Source organism: Nyctereutes procyonoides, unplaced genomic scaffold (genome assembly GCF_905146905.1).
Source record: "Nyctereutes procyonoides isolate TBG_1078 unplaced genomic scaffold, NYPRO_anot_genome, whole genome shotgun sequence".
In the NCBI taxonomy this organism is placed as follows: domain Eukaryota; kingdom Metazoa; phylum Chordata; class Mammalia; order Carnivora; family Canidae; genus Nyctereutes; species Nyctereutes procyonoides.
This window is the reverse complement of record NW_026575082.1, coordinates 30,039,709-30,058,956: the sequence shown is the minus strand read 5'-3', so window position 1 is coordinate 30,058,956 and position 19,248 is coordinate 30,039,709. Positions and strand designations below refer to the sequence as shown.

The 19,248-nt window shown below is 33.9% G+C and overlaps 1 long non-coding RNA gene across 1 annotated transcript in view; it reads right to left on the bottom strand.

The window, feature by feature from the left end:
* Positions 1-19,248, bottom strand: part of LOC129514566 (uncharacterized) — a 332,901-nt gene that overhangs the window by 88,150 nt on the left and 225,503 nt on the right. The window contains exon 2 of the long non-coding RNA XR_008665455.1: positions 4,884-5,099. This is a non-coding gene — a long non-coding RNA (uncharacterized LOC129514566). The remainder of the gene's footprint in view (positions 1-4,883; positions 5,100-19,248) is intronic.

Genomic DNA, 19,248 nt, shown 5'->3' with positions numbered 1-19,248 from the left:
CCTCAGTTCTACTGTATCCCAGGACTCTTACAAAAGTTTCCTTTCTTGAGACCACAAGACTGAGAAAGTAGTAAATTTAGTCGGGCAAGTGTCTTCTTACACAGGGACTTTGTCCTGATACCCTTTCTTCAAAATTCTGCAATATGAATTTCCTGGTCTATATAGCATTCTACTAACATCCAGGCTTTGTGAATTTTTTAAGGGACAACTCTAAGTGGAGTTGTTCAACAACTTTGTTTTATAAAAGATCTTTGAATTCCACTGCAGTGTATTTACCTGGTTCACTACAAAGTTTGCTATTGGCTGTTTAAAATATTTATCCAAGGTTTATGGTTATTCAACACATAAATGCCTGAAACATCTAATTGTGCTTAATTTGATTCCATTAGTGAGACTATTCCTTGTTGGGGAGCCACAGTCAAATGCACGCCAAAGCACTTGAGTATCACATCACAGAAAAGAGTCATCTGATGACAAGAAAAGCAAAAGGGAAGCACTGTGAGGGCAGGTGGAGAAAGCCTGGGCAAATGCCTTAGTTGTGGTAAGCGCTGTGCTCAATCCTCACATTCAACTAGTGCCAGGCAGCAGTCAGTTATTATTGATTCCACACAGAATTCATTCTCCCTGAGAGTTGGCCAGAAACAAGGTTTATTAAGCCTTACATCACTTTATCATCAAGGTTAACTCCTCGCTCTAAGGGCCATTAAGAGAGCTTTATTATTAGTTTGTAATTTTGTATGTTTTAAGTGGAATGACATTATTTTGCCCAAGTGAATAAAATGAAGTACAGTAATTGTAATTGCTATTGCCAGACTCCATAGCGAGCCTCATAGGATTTTCCAAAAGTAAAATGACAATGCATCATCATCAACCTGGCTACCATCCTGCCATGACAAATCCTGGAATATTTCCAACATTCTCCAACAATTCTTGGGTGTCCCTGCATAAGATATACGACATGTCAAAGTCCAGATTCATTACCTTTCTACTTCTTTTTCCCTTCACTACAGGACAATCCTTCATCATTGACTCATTTTTTAAAGGAGTCCTCCAGTTAAAAATATATCAAGATCTTGCCACAAGATTTCTTGACACTGACTCATTATTTTAGAAAAGAATATATTCAAGGAAAGTAATGGGTAGTAATAATGGCCAAGTGACAAAGCACAGCACTATACACACAAGATGAATAGCATTGACATAAGATGATAAACTAAAGTACCTGAACGTTCATGGTGATTAAAATCAATTTAAGCGAAGTGGAGTTAGGAATTAAGGTGAACCCACACATTACCAAGAATCTGAATATAACAAATTCTTAATGCCTTAGGCCAATATTACCTGGTTCCTGTTCTAAGAAATAATGTTATTACTTGCTGCTTGTTCCTCTGCCCATTGCCCTGCATATTCTCTTGCTTCATATTTGTCTGTATGCATGCAACACACATAATATATATACACACATGAGAACACACTTGAACCAGTCAACTTGACCACTGGCTCTTGCAGAAACATCGGCTTTGCAATGAAAAAGACACCAAAATAGAACTAACTTGAGCCAAAATGTGGACGCCACACATGATAAGGCCATTCTTACAGAACTGAAACATAGTCACGTGACTGGGAAAGGATTTTATAAGGCAATCACAGAGGAAAGTCCAGTTCCTTCACACATGGTAATTTGATTTGAATCAAGTCTTTCCCACTAAAGTCTGCTTGCATTCAGCTAGATGATCTGTTGCATACACCTGTGAAATTAGTCTCAATGAATAACAAGCTTCATACAAATAGCATTTGGCATCTGTTTTTGGAACAGGCATGGAAACTTTCTGCTTCATTCTCCATAATCCTCAAGGAGAACACCAAAGAACTCTGAATGTCCTTGATTTGAATGTGTTCAATGATTGGTGTAATACAAATGTCTACTGAAATAAAGGAAGCAAAAAAAAAAAAAAAAATGACCTGCGAGACCACTAACTTATATCCTTTTGGTTTGATTCAAACTACAATGTACTTTCAGAATTTCAGAGTTAAAAAAATCATGTAATTCATCTGGTTAACCCCTTACCACTGTACATGAGGAAAATAAGGCTTAGTGGGTTTAAAAAATTATTTGATTAAAGATAATTTCAAAAGCCATATATATATTGAAAGAGGCCCACATGTACTAAGCAGTCAAAAATTAGGCTCTCTAGAATCAATTATGGAGTAGACTAAGCACAGTTAACTTCTATACCACGTATTAAATACCCTTACACTCATTTATCTTCTTTTTTTTTAAGATTTTATTTATTTATTAATGAGAGACAGAGAGAGAGAGAGAGGCAGAGACACAGGCAGAGGGAGAAGCAGGCTCCATGCAGGGAGCCTGATGCAGGACTCGATCCTGGGTCTCCGGGATCACACCCTGGGCTGAAGGTGGTGCTAAACCGCTGAGCCATCTGGGCTGCCCTCATTTATCTTCTCTTTAAAAAACATGGCAATAATATATACTTCACAAGATTATTATGAGATATATATAAAATAATATCAAAGAGACCCATAGTTTAATAACTTGCAGAGAACAGAACCCCAGATAACTTCTTCCTCTTTCTGTTTAACTCACGTTAGGTTGAATTTACACTATTTTTACCCTCATTAAGGCATTAGATTAGGTGCATTTTATCACACCTGTTTTCACTGACTTTTATATTTCAGTAGAAAATATGTAATATTATTTTGGGGGGAATGTATCTGTTTTACATAAAATGTTAATACCTTTTGTATTTTGCTGATCTAATCCAACTGTATGTAGTAAAAAAAAAAAAAAAAAAACTTTCCTCATGAGTAAATTTGATTTTTTTTAACTGTGGAATTGTGTTTCATAGTTTATATTTTTTTCTTTTAAATATTTTATTTTATTTGTTAATGATTTTTTTTTTAATTCAGAGAGACTGAGAGAGAGAGAGAGAGGCAGAGGGAGAAGCACGCTCCATGCAGGAAGCCCAACGTGGGACTCCATCCCGGGTCTCCAGTATCACACCCTGGGATGCAGGTGGTGCTAAACTGCTGTGCCACCGGGGCTGCCCCATAGTTTATATTTTCTAGGATTATGTAGCCAGTCTCTAATTTTAGACATTTATTTCTAGACTTTTCAAGTTTCTTGCCCTTACCAATTATGTATGACCCAACAAATATTTTTCATATACCTTGTTGTATAAAAGTTCCTGAGTAGAAACCAAATATCCATTATTGGAACCAACACAACTCAGTTATCTATTGTTGGGTAACAAATTATTTCAAAAGCCTGTGGCTATACACAATATACACAGTAATTATTTATTATTTCTCATGGTTTCTCTGGGTCAAATATTTAAACAGAGTACAAGGGCGATGACTTGTGTCTGCACTATTATGTCTAAGGTCTCAGCTCCAAGTTCTAAAATCAAGAACTAGAATATATCTGATGGTTGAGGCTAATTGTCATTGGAATACCTACTCAAGTCTTCTCAGTGTGACTTGGACTTCTTCACAGTGTGGTAGCAGGGTTTACAGAGCAAGCTTCTCAACACAGGGAAAAGATCAGAAGAAATCTGTATTGTTTATCACAAGAGAGTTTCAAAAGCCATGCATCATCATTTTCATTACATTGTAAAGGTTGTGATATTCACACAGATCTGTCTAGTTTCAAAGAAAGTAAACATAACCTTACTTTTGATGGAAGACATCATCACATTGGGACAGCTATATTTTGGAAAAATCCTTCTACAATGAAAGGAAATGAGATTTAAATTTCAGTAGATACTGCCAAACCATTCTCCAAATTGGCTTCACTATTAATATTTCATGTGACACTTAAAACAAGATAAACTTTAATTCACATTTGATTTCTATATGTTAAAAATATAAACAAAATATGTCACACCTGAAGTATTTCAACCAAGACAAGCATTAAGTCCTATTGCACGGAGAAGGAAAAGAGAGAGACAGAGATAGAGGGGAGGGAGAAAGCCAGGGAGAGACTCCAATTTTTCTTTTTAAACAAAACTCTCAGGATACAGATAGTTAACACAATCTTTTTATCCTCGGTTTCCTTATTTGTACAACTGAGATAATTAATTTAATCTCCCTCAAAATACTATTATCAGACTGATGTGAATTAACTAAAATAATTAATGTATACATAATGATGTATATAAAGCCCTCAGCATAGTAAGCGCATAGTAAATGTTTAAACTTAGTGTTCTATGCTTATAATTTTATCATAATAAATTTTATAATTACTCCCATTGTCCTTTTTCACACTTTTCCATTTTCCCACGCATTTTTTTTCAAAAGACTAACTTAATTGCCCTATCTCCCTTTCAATAGCCTTTATATGTGCAACCCAATATAATCTGATTATAGCCCTATAAATATTTTACAAAAAATAATTTTACTAAGAACATTAACAATCTCTCATTTTCTAAATTAAATAAACAATATTTAGTCTTTAGGGTAGATCTCTTTGCTATTTCTGACACTAGTCATTTATCACTTTTTTTCTTAACATGTATATTTGTATATAGGCAGATATGTATAGATTCATGTTTACTCCTTTAAGGAAATTTACAAAGCAGTTAAATTCACTTTGTTAAACAAATTTTTAAAACAACATGTAAATAAAAAGGTAAATATTTGAAAGGTACTATAATTGTGCCTAAATGTAGTAAGCACTACATTATTTTTGTTACTATTTGTTATTATTACAAGAAACAAACTGATTTCTTACTCATTGCCAAAACCACACAAGCCAAAAGACAATGGAGTAACATCTTCAAAGTGCTATAAATAAATAAATAAATAAATAAATAAATAAATAAATAAATAAACCAAAAATTTATACCCAGAAAAATTATCCTTACAAAAAATGAGAGTGGCACCTGGGTGGCTCAGTTTCTTAAGGGTCTGCCTCTTGGGTTCTCCTCAGGTCATAATTTCAGGGAACTGAGACTGAGGCTTGCATCCATGCTAGGTACAGGGTCTGCTTGGGATTCTCTCCTTTTTCATCTTCTTCTGCCCTGCCCCTGCTCAAGTATGTGCTCGCTCTCTCTCAATCTCTCTCTCTGCAAATAAATAACCTTTAAAAAATGAAAGAGGTATAAAAATCTTCTCAGGTAAAAAAGGAATTAAAAAGTGTATTCAATGCCAGAACTCTTGCATTACAAGAAATGTTAAAAGCAGTTACTCAGGAACAAGTATGTTATAAGGCAGAAATTTGGATTTACACATAAAAAATGGAAAGTTCAAGAACTACCATAAGTGAAAGTAAATATATAAAGTTATTTTTTTAAATGCTCAAAAAACTTACTGCATAAAGCAAAAACAGAGGCAACAGTAATATATGTACAGAATATACATTTTTCTCAAGCACACAAGAGACATTCTTCAGGACAAACCATATGCTTTGCCACAAAACAAGTATTAATATAAAAAGATTGAAATCATAAATGGCCTCCAATCATAATGGAATGAAACTATAAATCAATAACAGACAGTAAATTGGAATATTAACAAATATATGGAAATTCAACAACACATTTGTGAACAACCAACAAAACAGAGAAATTTCAAGGGAGATTAGAAATTACTTTAAGACCAATAAAAATACAACATACCAAAATACATGGAATGCAAAGAAAATAGTGCTTAGAGGAAAACTTGTAAGGATGAATGACAACATATAAAAACAAGATCTCAAATAAATAGCAAAATTTTGCACCTAAATCAATAGCAAAATTTTACACCTAAATTATCTAGAGAAAGAGGAGCAAACTAAATACAGAACTAACAAAAGGAAGGATAGAATAAAGATTAGAACAGATATAAACAAAAAAAGATAATAGGAAAAACAGTAGAAAGAAAAATGAAATCAAACGTTTATTCTTTTAAAAGATCAACAAGATTGCCAAACCTTCAACTGGATGGTTAATAAAAACTAGAAAAGGTGCAAGTAACTAAAATTAGAAATGAAAGGGGGGTACACTACTACTGACCTTACAGCAGTTAAAAAGATTGTAATGGAATAATTTTATGTCAACAAATGAGATAAAAAATAGAAAAATTCCTAGAAATATACAAACCACCAAACTGGGCTAAAGAAATAGGAAATCTGAACAGACCTATAACAATGAGACAGACTGAATTAGTGTTAAAAAAAAAAAAAAAAAGCCTCTAACAAAGCAAAGCCCAGAACCAGATGGCTACAATTGTAAATTCTACCAAACATGAAAAGAGGACTTAAGACCAATTCTTCTCAAACCGTGCCAAAAAATATGAGAAAAGGGAAGGTTTTCTAATTTATTCTATGAGACTAGCATTATCTTGTTACCAAAGTCACATGAAAAGAAAACTACATAGAGACCAACATCCTTTATGAATAGAGATGGAAAAAAATCCTCAACAAAATGTAAGCAAACTGGATCCAACAGCACATTGAAAAGGTATAGACCATGAAAAAGTGGAATTTATCCCCAGATGCAAGTGTGGTTGAATATAAGAAAATCAATCAAGGTAATATACCAAATTAGAATGAAGAAAAAAAATAAGATCATTTCAATTAAAGCAGTAAAAACATTTGACAAAAACAAACTCTTTAATGATGAAAAACACTTAGAATACTAGGAATAGAAGGACAGTTTTCAAAATGATAGATTACATCTATAAAAACCCACAGCAAACAATATATTTAGTAGTGAAAAACTAAAAGCTTTCCCCCTAAGATGAGGAATAACAAAAATATGTTTCCCATGCTCTGTTATTGAACTTTGTACTGGAAATTCCAGCAACAAAAATTATGCAATTAAAAGTAATAGAAGGCATTCAAATTGGAACAGGAAAAGTAAAGCTATCTCTTTATAGATGATATGATTCTATATTAGCTATTAGCACTAGTAAATGGATCCAGGGCACAAGATCAAATGCAAAAATCACTAGCAATAAACAAGCTGAAAAGGAAATTAAGAAAACAATTCCATTACAATAGCATACAAAAATTCAATTCTTCCCAAATCATTCCAGAGGCATTATCCTGGTATGGAAACCAAAGGGATTTTACAAGAAAGAAAACCACAGACTAATATGCCTCATAACCAGATATGTACAAATGTCGTTTAAAATACTTGAATTCAGACCAAATAATATAAAAAGGATAATATATAACATTCAAGTGGGAGTATATCTCTGGAATCCAAGGCTAGTTTAACATTAGAAAACAAATTATCATTCAATGTAATGCCAAACTAAAAACACCATGAACACTAACAAAAACATGTGATCATCTCATTAGAACAAGCGTTTGACAAAAAATCCAGTATTTGTTCTTGATACAACTTCTGAAGAAAGTAAGGATATACCTGAATGTCCTAATCCTGATAAGGAGTGACAAAAAAAAAAAAAAAAAAAAAAAAAAAAAAAAAAAAACCAAAAAAACAAAAAATCCCAAAACCTTATAGCTAATATCATACTTAATATTGGAAGACTGAAATGCAGTCAGGAAGAAGAAAAGAATGTCCACTCTCAGCATTTCTTTTCAAAACTTAAGTGGAATTTCTAGCCAATGTAATAATGCAAGTAAGAAGAGAAAGAGGCACCCAGTTGGAAAAGACAATTGAAATTGTCTTTATTGATAAATAACATTATTCTCTATGATGAAAATGTGGGAGGATATACTTCAAAACTACTAAATGACTTTAGTAAGAATGAAAGGATATAAGATCAATATGCAAAAACAACTGAATTTTTATGTACTAGCAACAAATAATTGAAAATTGGAGTAGAAAATAACCATTTACAGTAGATCCAAAAGTATAGCATATGCAGGGATAAATGTGGCTGTAAGTGTGTAAGTTATATACACTAAAAACTACAGTTTTACCAAAAGAAAGTTTTTAGAAGACCCAGAAAAACAGAAAGAGAGATCTTACTCAATAGTTAGAAGCCTCAGAGTTTTTAGGATGCCAAGTTCCCTCCCCAAACTGATGAATAGTTTCAATATAATTCCAACATTCAAGAAGACTTTCTTTGTAGAAATTGATGGGCTGATTCTAAAATTCATACATGTTGTGACTTTGTGAAATTAACATTCAAGAAGAGTCCCAAGATCTAATGGTGAGCTGTGGGTTCAACAAATCACTGAAAGAAAACTAAAACAGGAAAGTATTTCACAGACTCACAGATACATACCTCAAAAGGCCACAATGGGAAGGTCAAAGCAGGATGAAGGCAAATAAAGTGGCAAGACCTGGAGCATACACATTTCTTAGGATCCCTGCCTGGTAGAGCACTTAGAATTTTGAGGCTAAAGCTGGATTGGTCTATTCAAGCCAAAAAAAAAAAAAAAAAATGAGGTTTTGGTAAGTTCTGTGGAAATTTCATCTAAAACATACAAAAAAGGAAGGCCTTGGGCCCAAAGACCTATGAGTAATAAGCATAAGTCAATTACACCTCAATAACACAGAAGAAAGGAAATCGAGTTTCTATCTGTATGCCTACACGTAAAAAAACGCATGCTAGGGAAATACAAAGTAGTAATCTTGCAATTCCCATGTAGTCTACAGAAACAGAAGTAATTGTTTATAGAAAATGAAAAAGGAAGCATCCATATGGCAAAGACAAATGAAAGCTGGAGAGAGGTTTTACTGGTTCTCAGTTTCTCATTTTAGTCCACTTCTGAGACCTGTCTGCATGCATTACCACAAACTCCAAGACATACTCTATTTCCTGTAGCATGTTCATTACCAATTCATGTATTTGCATTTATTTTATTTTTGTTGTTGAAGCTAGCACAAGTAGGCTTCTGTTCCTTGCCACCCAAAGTATTCAACAATATAATAACAACTACATCCCCCAGGATACTTGAAGCTTGACCGTCAGTCCCTTTTCTCCTATAGGCAGATCTACAGAGGAAGCCAAATTATAATTAGCTCGTTTGGTGATGTGGTTGCAGCACAAAAAGGAGTTAACTAAACTGAAGTGTTAATAATATCAGACTCACATAGCCTTATGTTTTAATGTCATAATAACAAGGCTTGAGCTTGCCAATAGAATTGCAATAATCCAAGTCTATTTTTTAAGGCTCTCTCCTGGACATGGCTTAGAATAATACTTATTTCCAACATTGTCCTCTATGAATAATTATTTCTATCTTCATGGCTGATCTATATCCATTTTGACACTATTTTTTTAAGTACAGGGACATACTCTATCAAGTTTGAGTTGTATCTTATGAGTGACTCTGCTCCTCTTTTCCCTTATTTAATAAGTGCTGATTTTCAAAATACTTGAAAAAAAAAGAGTATTTCCTTTATTCCCAGGTTCTTCATAGACCCTCTCCCATTATTCCTAATTACTGATAACAATAATTACACTAACTGGTCTTGTTGCCAGAAATAATTTTGAAAATTTTGTGAAAACTCTTCAAATGTGCAACTCTATTACTGATATAGCAGTCAAAAATATTACTTTAAAATATATTTTGAGGGAGCCTGGGTGGTTCATTTGGTTAACTGTCTGCCTTCAGCTCAGGTCATGATCCCAGGATTCTGGGATTGAGCCTGTGTCAGGCTCCCTGCTCAGTGGGGAAGCCAGCTTCTCCCTCTCCCTCTGCCCCCACCTCCCTCTCTCACTCATGCTCTCTTTCATTCTCTCTGAAATAATAATAAATAAATAAATAAATAGTAAATAATAAGTAAATAAGTAATAAATAAATAAATAAGAACATATTTTTGCCTGTGTATTGTAACATGGCTTTCCTTATAAGAAATGTAATATCTTTTTTCTTGAGTCTCTGCTTGTCATTTAGCTACTAGAGGATAAAAGGCATTAGTCTAAAATATACATAAATAACTCCTACTGACACTGACCAGGAGTCCTAACACTTTGGTTTGACTACTGAGCCTGTAAATATTATACGGAGTCTGGGAAAGGGTGGCAGCTATTCTACAACAGATGGATGGATGGCTGGAAAAGGTATTAATAGACAATGAGTATTTAGGTAGTCTGTAATTAAGTAAAATGGTGATGGATAACTTGAGAATGAAAAGTATCTATCCTCAAGAGGTCCAGATATGTAAAGAGAGTTAAGAAATATACCTGCTCCATAGGTCCAGGTCAAATAGCCTATTAGTAACCCAGACAAATAAGCAAGTCAGTCAATGGCGAAGCTTCAAGAAACCTCAGAGAGTTTGAAACTGAGAAGATGTTTGACCAAGTAAGAAATGTTAGGGTAGAGATTAGCCTAGTCTAATAATGGGTCAAAGAACATAAAATTTACTCTGCAGGACATATTTTGTTCAGAGAATACCTGGAGCCAGACCTCTTCAGGTCTGACCCTGAGCCATTTACTGACCGCATGACCCTGTGCACCCATCTTTGTCTCAGTTTCCTTATTTGTAGAGTAGGACATTAACTATGCCTCCTTCATAGGGGTGTTGTGATGATTAGGTAAGTTAAAAACTGAAGGCATTTAGGTACCTGCTATGTGTGGTAATAAGCTATTATGATTGATACATGGATAAACACTAACTTTTTTCACCATTGCAGAAGAACAGGCCCAGGTTTAAGTGGTCACACGTATTTATGTAGCACATTGCATCATCTGGGTATATGGGGAAAATGAATAAAAGAGCGTGTTTCTTCTATAAGTCCTTCCTTGATGCTGAAATATTCTCTAGTCTTAATTGACTTACTTACCTATGACCGACATGTCTTTTCCTGTTTCTTGGACAATTCTGCATCTCAAGTGTACTTTTTTTTTTTCCTCAGAAGAGATCTAAACACCTTTGCTTTCAAAAGATTAATTTACATATTATCTGCCAGGAGGAATTTCCAGCCTCTTTAGAGATTAATAAAATGTCTTTGCAAAATTAATAAAAATACTTCATTATTAGCTAAACTCTGTACTAAAGTTTCTTCCTGTCTTTCTAGCACATTTCATCTTCAAAACAACATAATGAAACAGTTATTGATACCATCTCTGGTACATAGAGAAAAAGTTTGAGGAATAGAGAGGTGAAAATCCCCAGTCAACTTTCTACAAGGACGCAAATCCAGAATTTCAACCTACGAAGCCTGGCTTCACAGAGACCTTACTAGTTACCAGGTTCAGTGTCAAGCACGGATGTTGCCAAACTTCACCAAATGCGATAAAAATCAATTCAAAACTCAATAGGACCCAATCTGTAGTTGGAAGCTTGAAAGGTCCTTTCATTCAGCATATTTATTCTTAGTGTGCTGGATTTCAGGTACCAAAGAAGAAGATACTATAGATAGAATAATAAATAAGCCAACCATATATAATAAGGGCAGAGATCAAAGTTAGATCCAGAAATAAGGTATGCAGGTATTAGTCTATTTTTCTTTCCTCAGCAGATAGTCAATCAATAGTTTTTGTTCAACACGATGAGTAGTTACTGTATAGACAGTGCTGTTTCTAGGGCTCTGAGTAAAGCCATAGAGAAGGTCAAAACATGGCCTTAGGCTTCAAAGGTCTTACAATTTAATTCAAAATAATTACAAATATTAAACATTAAGTGGGAATATACTACATCACTGATTTTAAGATGTCCAAGGAAGAAAAAAATATATGAAAATGTGACATTGCATGTCCTTCCCAACCAAATAATAACAGTATACAAAAACAGAACTGTTATATTTTGTTGTTTTATTTTGTACCTAAGTAATACTTGGCTTGAATCAAGAATTTCTTGGCTAAACAAAGTCTAAAACCACTATACTGTAAATCCGTTTCATTATTCACAGTTCACAGATCAATACACATTAACTGAGACAAGTCTCTTCCTTCTGTGTCTGTGAATCCCTTTCACGTGAACCTCTCTCAGTACTCTGGTTTAAGGGGTTTCCTGAAACCACTTGTCAAAAGTTAAGAAATGTTTTCCACTGCATTTTGTACCCCATGCCTCACTTCGATCCTCATTCAGATTACAAATTTTCTTTAGATAGAATGGAACAGAAAATCTAAAAATCCCTCCTCATTTTTCAGCTCTATTTGCCAATCTACGAATCCCACCATCCTGAGTTTGGTATAAGAAAAGCTATGTTCAAGTGACAACATATAACTGATACAACAGAAATTAAGAATTGCACTGCTCAAAAAAAAAAAAAGTTTTCATGCATGAAAAGAGGTACACCTGAGTATGGCTACATTAATTTTATAAAATTATCACTTGACAAAAAGAAATGAGAGACAATATGGGCTTCAGATTCAAATATATTTGGGTTCAAATTATAGATTTTCTAATTAATCCAGATAACATTGGACAATCTATTAACCTCTAATTGAACCTCAGAATAGGGTTAATAATACCAAAATAATAGATTATTATTAAGTTTAATGTCAAATTACCTACTGTATAGGAAGTGTGAAAACAACAAGAGTTCTAGTCCCTTATTTTGGGAAATAGAATGAAATATGGTATCCTGTCTTATTTTACATATTTGAACATCATGTATTTTATTTTTATTCAGCAAGCAGTTACTGATAAACTATTTTTATTGGCATTGATTTTTATATTGGGGCACAAAAAAACTATTCTCCAGTAAAAGACCCCAATAATTCTGGTTGCCTGATTGGTGCAAAAACCTGCTTTCCCCAAAAGCCTGAGTCAAATTTATTCCAGTATCACCAGGTGCTAGCCACCAGCATCCTCAGACAATTTCCTGTACAGCTGGAATTCTCATAAAAAGTATCTGCTGCCTAAGTGGTATCTTTTTATATCCTATTTCCAAGGCTGTTCCCACTCTTATACCAGAAGAACATTGAAGAACTGGGTTCCTCTCCTGGAGGATATTCCACTGTGCATCCAGCAATGTCAAAATCCCACTTTGTCGTTCTTTTGTATTAAAAGACAACAAAAGACTGCTTGCATCTCTTTAGCTAACCCTTAAATTATATTTCTCTAATAAAGCCTGTGAACTTACTCATATTAAATGATATCGTCATGTTTATTTTTCTCACCCTTCCACATAAATGTATAATAAGCTATGGCTTTTTTACTGAGTAACTTAAAATATTTAGATAATATAATGTGTGTTAAAGGCATTACCATGTACTTCTTAAAAAAAAAAACACTAAATGTTTTAGATTGATTTTTGAGAAAAGGCAATGCTTGATTTTCATAGTGAATCTGAGTCCTTTCATAATAAATAATTGGCAAGTAAGTTGTGGCAGCCGGGAATGAAAAAGCTATATGTGATCACGGCCAGTATTTCTGCCTAGCTCCTAGAGCCCATCTGGGGTTCTGGTATATTTTAGAAATGTTAGAGACTGTTTTAGTTTTAGTTTTCGTTTTCATAATCTTGAAAATCAGTATTGATTTAATGATGCTTGCTGATATCAGAGAAGCTAGCAGTGCTGCATTGCAAATCCAACTCAAAGCAGTAGCTAGGACATGTCTTTCATTACATTTGAAGATTATTTCTCATTCCATACCCTCTACTATAAGAATTGAGAGTTTATGAGGAGATATAGGAGAAACAAATCTTTAAGCACAGCCTTTCCTATAACATGGTGTTATCTGCCTTTATGTGTTTCTATCAGGTGGTTTTATTACTTTTCCGTGGAAACTTGGCATCTTATGATCTATAGCAGCTTCTCCTTAGCCCTAGAAGTCCTGAGCTAAATTCAGCCATGCCACTTAAACAGTGTCCCTGAAGAAGAAAAACAATAAAATTATATTTTATTACATAACCCTAATCTTTCTAATTAATATTAGATAGATTTCTGCTGGCTTCTTCAATTCATAGATTTAAAAATATATGTAATGTTAGGCAACTATACTCTATCTAAAATGAGAAGAAAGAATGCAGATATTAAGACATTGCCAGGTTTAAGATTTGTATCTCCACTGGCCAACTAAATCTCCTATGGAAAGAAGTTAGAATAAAATTGGTTCTGAAGTAAACACAAAACACTTTACTCAAAACAGATCTTAGATGTAAATGTAAAAGCTAAAATTATTTAACTCTTAGAAGAAAACACAGGAACAAACCTTTGTGACTTAGGATTAGGCACTCTTCTTAGATATGACAATAGAAGCATAACCCACCAAAGGAAAAAACAGGTAAATTAAACTTCATCAAAACTTTGGTCCAAAAGGATACCATCAAAAAGTGAAAAAAATAACCCAGATAATGGGAGAAAATGTTTGTAAATCATATATTTTATAGTGGAATTGTATCAAGAATATAAAAAGAACTCTTAAAACCTAAGAATAAAAAAGGCAACTCAATTGAAAACTGAGCAATTTGACTATACATTTATCCAAAGAAGATATACAAGTGTCAACAAATACATTAAAAAGATGTTAAATAGGGATCCCTGGGTGGCGCAGCAGTTTAGCACCTGCCTTTGACCCAGGGTGCAATCCTGGAGACCCGGGATCGAATCCCACGTCGGGCTCCCTGTGTGGAGCCTGCTTCTCCCTCTGCCTGTGTCTCTGCCTCTCTCTCTCTCTCTCTCTCTCTCTCTCTCTCTCTCTCTCTCTCATGAATAAATAAAATCTTTTAAAAAAATGTTAAATATTATAAGCCATGAGGGAAATATAAATCAAAACCACAGTAAGATACCACTTCACATATATTAGGATGACTATAGCTAGTAAGACAGACAACATAACAACAGGTATTGGCAAGAATATGGAAAAATTGGAACCCTCTTACATTGTTGATGGGAATGTAAAATGTTGCAGCTGCTTATAAAACTTATTTTGCAGTTCCTGAAAATGTTAAAGATGGAGTTATCTATCATATGATCCAGCAATTCCACTCCTACTATATCACTGAAAAATAAAAACATAAAAATGTGTACTCTACACAAAAACTTGTACAAAAATATCTGTAGAAGCATTAACCATAATAGCCAAAAAAATAAACAACCTAATATCTATTAACTGATGAACAAATTAATAAGAAGTGGTAGGTCCATACAATGGAATAGTATTTAACGATGAAAAAATGAAGTACTGATACAAGTTGCAACATGGATGAACTTGAAAACATTATGCTAAGTGAAAGAAGGGAGTTGCAATGGGCCATAAAGTATATGACCTCATTCATGTAAAATATTCAAAAGAGGCATATCTTTAGAGATAAAAAGTACATTAGAGGTTGCCCAAGTCTGGGGGGGGGTGGGTGGCGGTTGGAGAGAAATAGAGAGTGACTGCTGATAGGTATAAGACTTCTTTGGGGAATGATGAAAGTGTCCTAAAATTGAAGCAATGGTTGCACGGCTTTTGTTGTGCAAAACATTATACTAAAAACAAATAGTATACTTTAAAAGGCAGATTGTATGTTTTTTTAAAGATTTATTTATTTATTTATTTATTTATTTATTTATTTATTTGAGACACAGAGAAAGAGAGAGAGGCAGAGACACAGGCAGAGGGAAAAGCAGGCTCCATGCAGGGAGCCTGACGTGGGACTCCATCCCAGGTCTCCAGGATCACGCCCTGGGCTGAAGGTGGTGCTAAACTGCTGAGCCACCTGGGCTGCCCAGATTGCATGTTTTTAAAATTATATTTTAACAAAGCTGCTGAGAAAGGTCAGGGGTAGGATGGCATTTGAATAACTGGACAATGACAATCTCACTATTACTGTAACGTCGAGTCAGAACAGAAAGCAGGCTGCAGTGTCTAAGGAAACCAAAAAGGCCTAATCCCTAGGATTTGGCCAAGATGTTGCTACACTGTTTAGGAGTAATAGAGCTTGGGCAGGATGAGGCAGCTTTCAGAGAAGACACGTCCAGAACTGGTAGGTCTGTATATCAACAAAGTCTTTGCTCAAAGAGTTTTAACCATCCCTTAAAATAAGCAGGGTTCCCAGTTTTCCTCCTGCTGAGTTCAAGAGTAAATCATAGGTAAAAGCCAATCAAATTACCTGTCATGCCATCAGAGGCAGATAAATTTACCACTGAATGCGGCAACATGTAGATAATACTCCAGTAGACATCATGGGAAATGCGTATGCCAATATGAAAGGGAAGCAGAATTTTTAAATGCTGTCTAGCCAGGACGTGTCATATTACTGACAATGTAGAAAAGGTCATTGGCTATCACCCTGTGACTCTTCGATGATGATCATTATTATTATTAAATGCATTTTAAAGATAAGGAGCTCAGAGGGAGCTTCTGAGCACTTGATATACATACGTGTACAAAGACACCAAGTAGACAGTTATGGACATGTCTGATGTGCAATTTTTAAAAAATCATCTTTCCTATAAAGTAATTTATGTTATAATGTGTAGTATGTATTGTTTTAGATCTGATTCAAAAGTTAATAGTTACATATTTTCATTATATCAATTACTTTGGATATAAAGGAGATGATTTAAAGTATATATTTACATACACATGCCATCAAGGAAGTATATTGAAATGAGCTAATTAAATGAATACTAAAGGGAACTGATTATAAACATTGAAAAAAATTATCAAATAGAGCTTCATCAGGAGAATACACTCAATCTAAAAAGAAAATCTTTCTCTTGTTATTAAGCTATTGGCAAGATTTAACCATAGCTATTCCACAGGGAATTATTCAGAATTGATTATTATTCCTCGTTACAGTTCTTAGAGAAGACCTGCTTATGGACACACTCTACCTAAATCAGAGTTGTTTTTACCTAAATCTTTGTACTGTTTTCTTTGGGAGATTTCAGTGGGTTTTTAAAAAGTAACTAGATTCACTAGGCTCAGAGACGAAATTATCAGTTGTCTACAACAGTTCTCATTTTTCTTAAAATCATAACCCATTCGGTATCTTAAAAACAGCAACATTAATTTTAATTTGTCATATTGTAGGGTATAAATTGAGTAAATGTTAATAGCATTCTTCTTGAGTAATCAGTTCTACATGATTAACCTAAAAATTGCCAAAACATTGTTTACTCTTCATTTGTATCTCAAGAAAAAAAAAGCATGATGAGTCAGACAGAGTTGGATTAATTTACTTTCTGATTTGTATTAAAACTTGCCACGATGATTCATAATCATTTTACTTGATATTTATCCTGACAAAACAGCTTAATTTTGAAAGAAGCTCATTGGAAAATAATTCAGGGGCAAACAGTAGTCTACTTCATAACACAATTAAGTTGCATGGAAAATACCTATTTTTATAATATTTATTTTGTTTTTTTCTGGTCTCTTCTCCATTTAATAAAAAAAAAAATGGAGAAAGTACAACCTCTGAAACCTTGCAAGCACTCTCCTTTGAAGACTTTTTTTTTTTTTTTAATAAAATCAAAGTAGGTAGCTTGTGGTTTTAACACCATCTAGTGGGCTTCTTTTGTGACAGCAAGTAAAAACTAAAGAGACAAAAGAAGCAGGACATAAACTAGGCCATTGAACCTTCACCTTTGAAACTTCCCAGGATTTTCTTATGAGTGTACATTTAATTTACCTACAGATCCACCTTGAAGGAAACATCTGATTATGTGTTTCAATTAAAAGAAAAAAGTCTTAATTTGTCGTTTCTTCTTATAAATGAAGAAACTAAGTGACCACAAAAAAATACCTTTTTGCATTTCAAGACTTTTGAAAATGAAAAACACCTGCAAAAGTCTAAAATGATGGTGTTTCTCTTAAACAAATAATTCTTACCATAGACTATTCAGCAATACAATAGAAAACAACAACTCTAATGAAATTAGTATGGTGGGATGTTAAAAACATAAAACTCCTTCATCTTGTTTCAAAAGAGTAAGATTTTATCACAGCTGTTTAATAATGATGAACATGATGTAACAATTAATAATTTAAAGGGCATATTATAAATAACAACTGGGTGTTTTAAAATTCACCATGGCAGGGATCCCTGGGTGGCGCAGTGGTTTGGCGCCTGCCTTTGGCCCAGGGCGCGATCCTGGAGACCCGGGATCGAATCCCACATCGGGCTCCCGGTGCATGGAGCCTGCTTCTCCCTCTGCCTGTGTCTCTGCCTCTCTCTCTCTCTCTCTCTGTGACTATCATAAATAAATAAAAATTTAAAAAATTAAAAAATAATAAAAAATAAAAAATAAATAAAATTCACCATGGCAAAGGGCGGATTGCAGTCACCTTACTTTCTTTGTTTCCAAGCTATCTGGCATTGAAATAAAATGGAAACTGAGGGAACATAGTGTATAGGTGTTCAACCCTACTCTTCCATTACATACAATCTTTGGCAAGTATTATAACAACTGATATATTCAAATCTGGATTACCACAAATAGTTTCTTCATTTTCAACTCATAACAAAATTGAACTAGTCTAATGCAGACTTTAAAAACCTATTTCAATTTCTACCATAATTTACTTAAGTATCTATACTCCATTATAACAAAATCATTTTATTTCATATTACCAATGAACTCCAGAATATTAAATCCCACATTTTTTAAAAGATGTCACTCTTCCTAACTGTTAAAAAAGTATTTGATACTTTGAAAATCGCCAAATTTAAAAAATTCATTCTTTCTTGGTTTCTATGAAAATATGCTTTCCTTAATCTCCTCTTTTTTCTCTTCCTCAGTGTCATCCTCTATCCTTTTCATGTAGATAAATCAGTTTCTGTGGCCCTTGATTTTCCTGCTACTGGGACTTAAACTATCACTGCTATACAAGTGACACACATGGACATAATTACTGGTCTTCTCTCCTCACCAATATCCTTGGTGATACTGTTTTTCTCAAAGCCTTGTTTTTCTCATTGCCTTAAGTACACATGTATTTGTCCATCTAGGCCACCATTTCAAAGTCAGCTTATAAAATTATTTAAAATTATAAAAAGTCAGTATAAAATCATGTTCCAACCTAACAATCTACTTTTCCAACATTATTTGTACTTTCTACTACTTGGAAAATATTGTTTAGAATAACTATTCTCTTTAGAATCAAATTTACACTTAGAATTTAAGCACCACACTCTAAGGAAATGCTGTCTTAAGAACATTTCATGCTGAACAGGTAAGACTATATACTCTTTCCATAAAATCCACTCATCTTGTTGTGCCTGAATTTGATGTCATCTCTTCTGAAAAGTTCCTCTTTCTCCTCTACGTATTGTCCCATTCACCTGTGCTTAAGGATCTAACTGCATCAGCAACGTCTCTGTCATGCTTCCACTGAGGTGAACTTGATGAGTACAAGCATCTGACACCAAAATTTAAAACCTAGGCAAAGGTTTTCATCACCATTGAATTCATCACTTTTTTTAAAAGATTTTATTTAT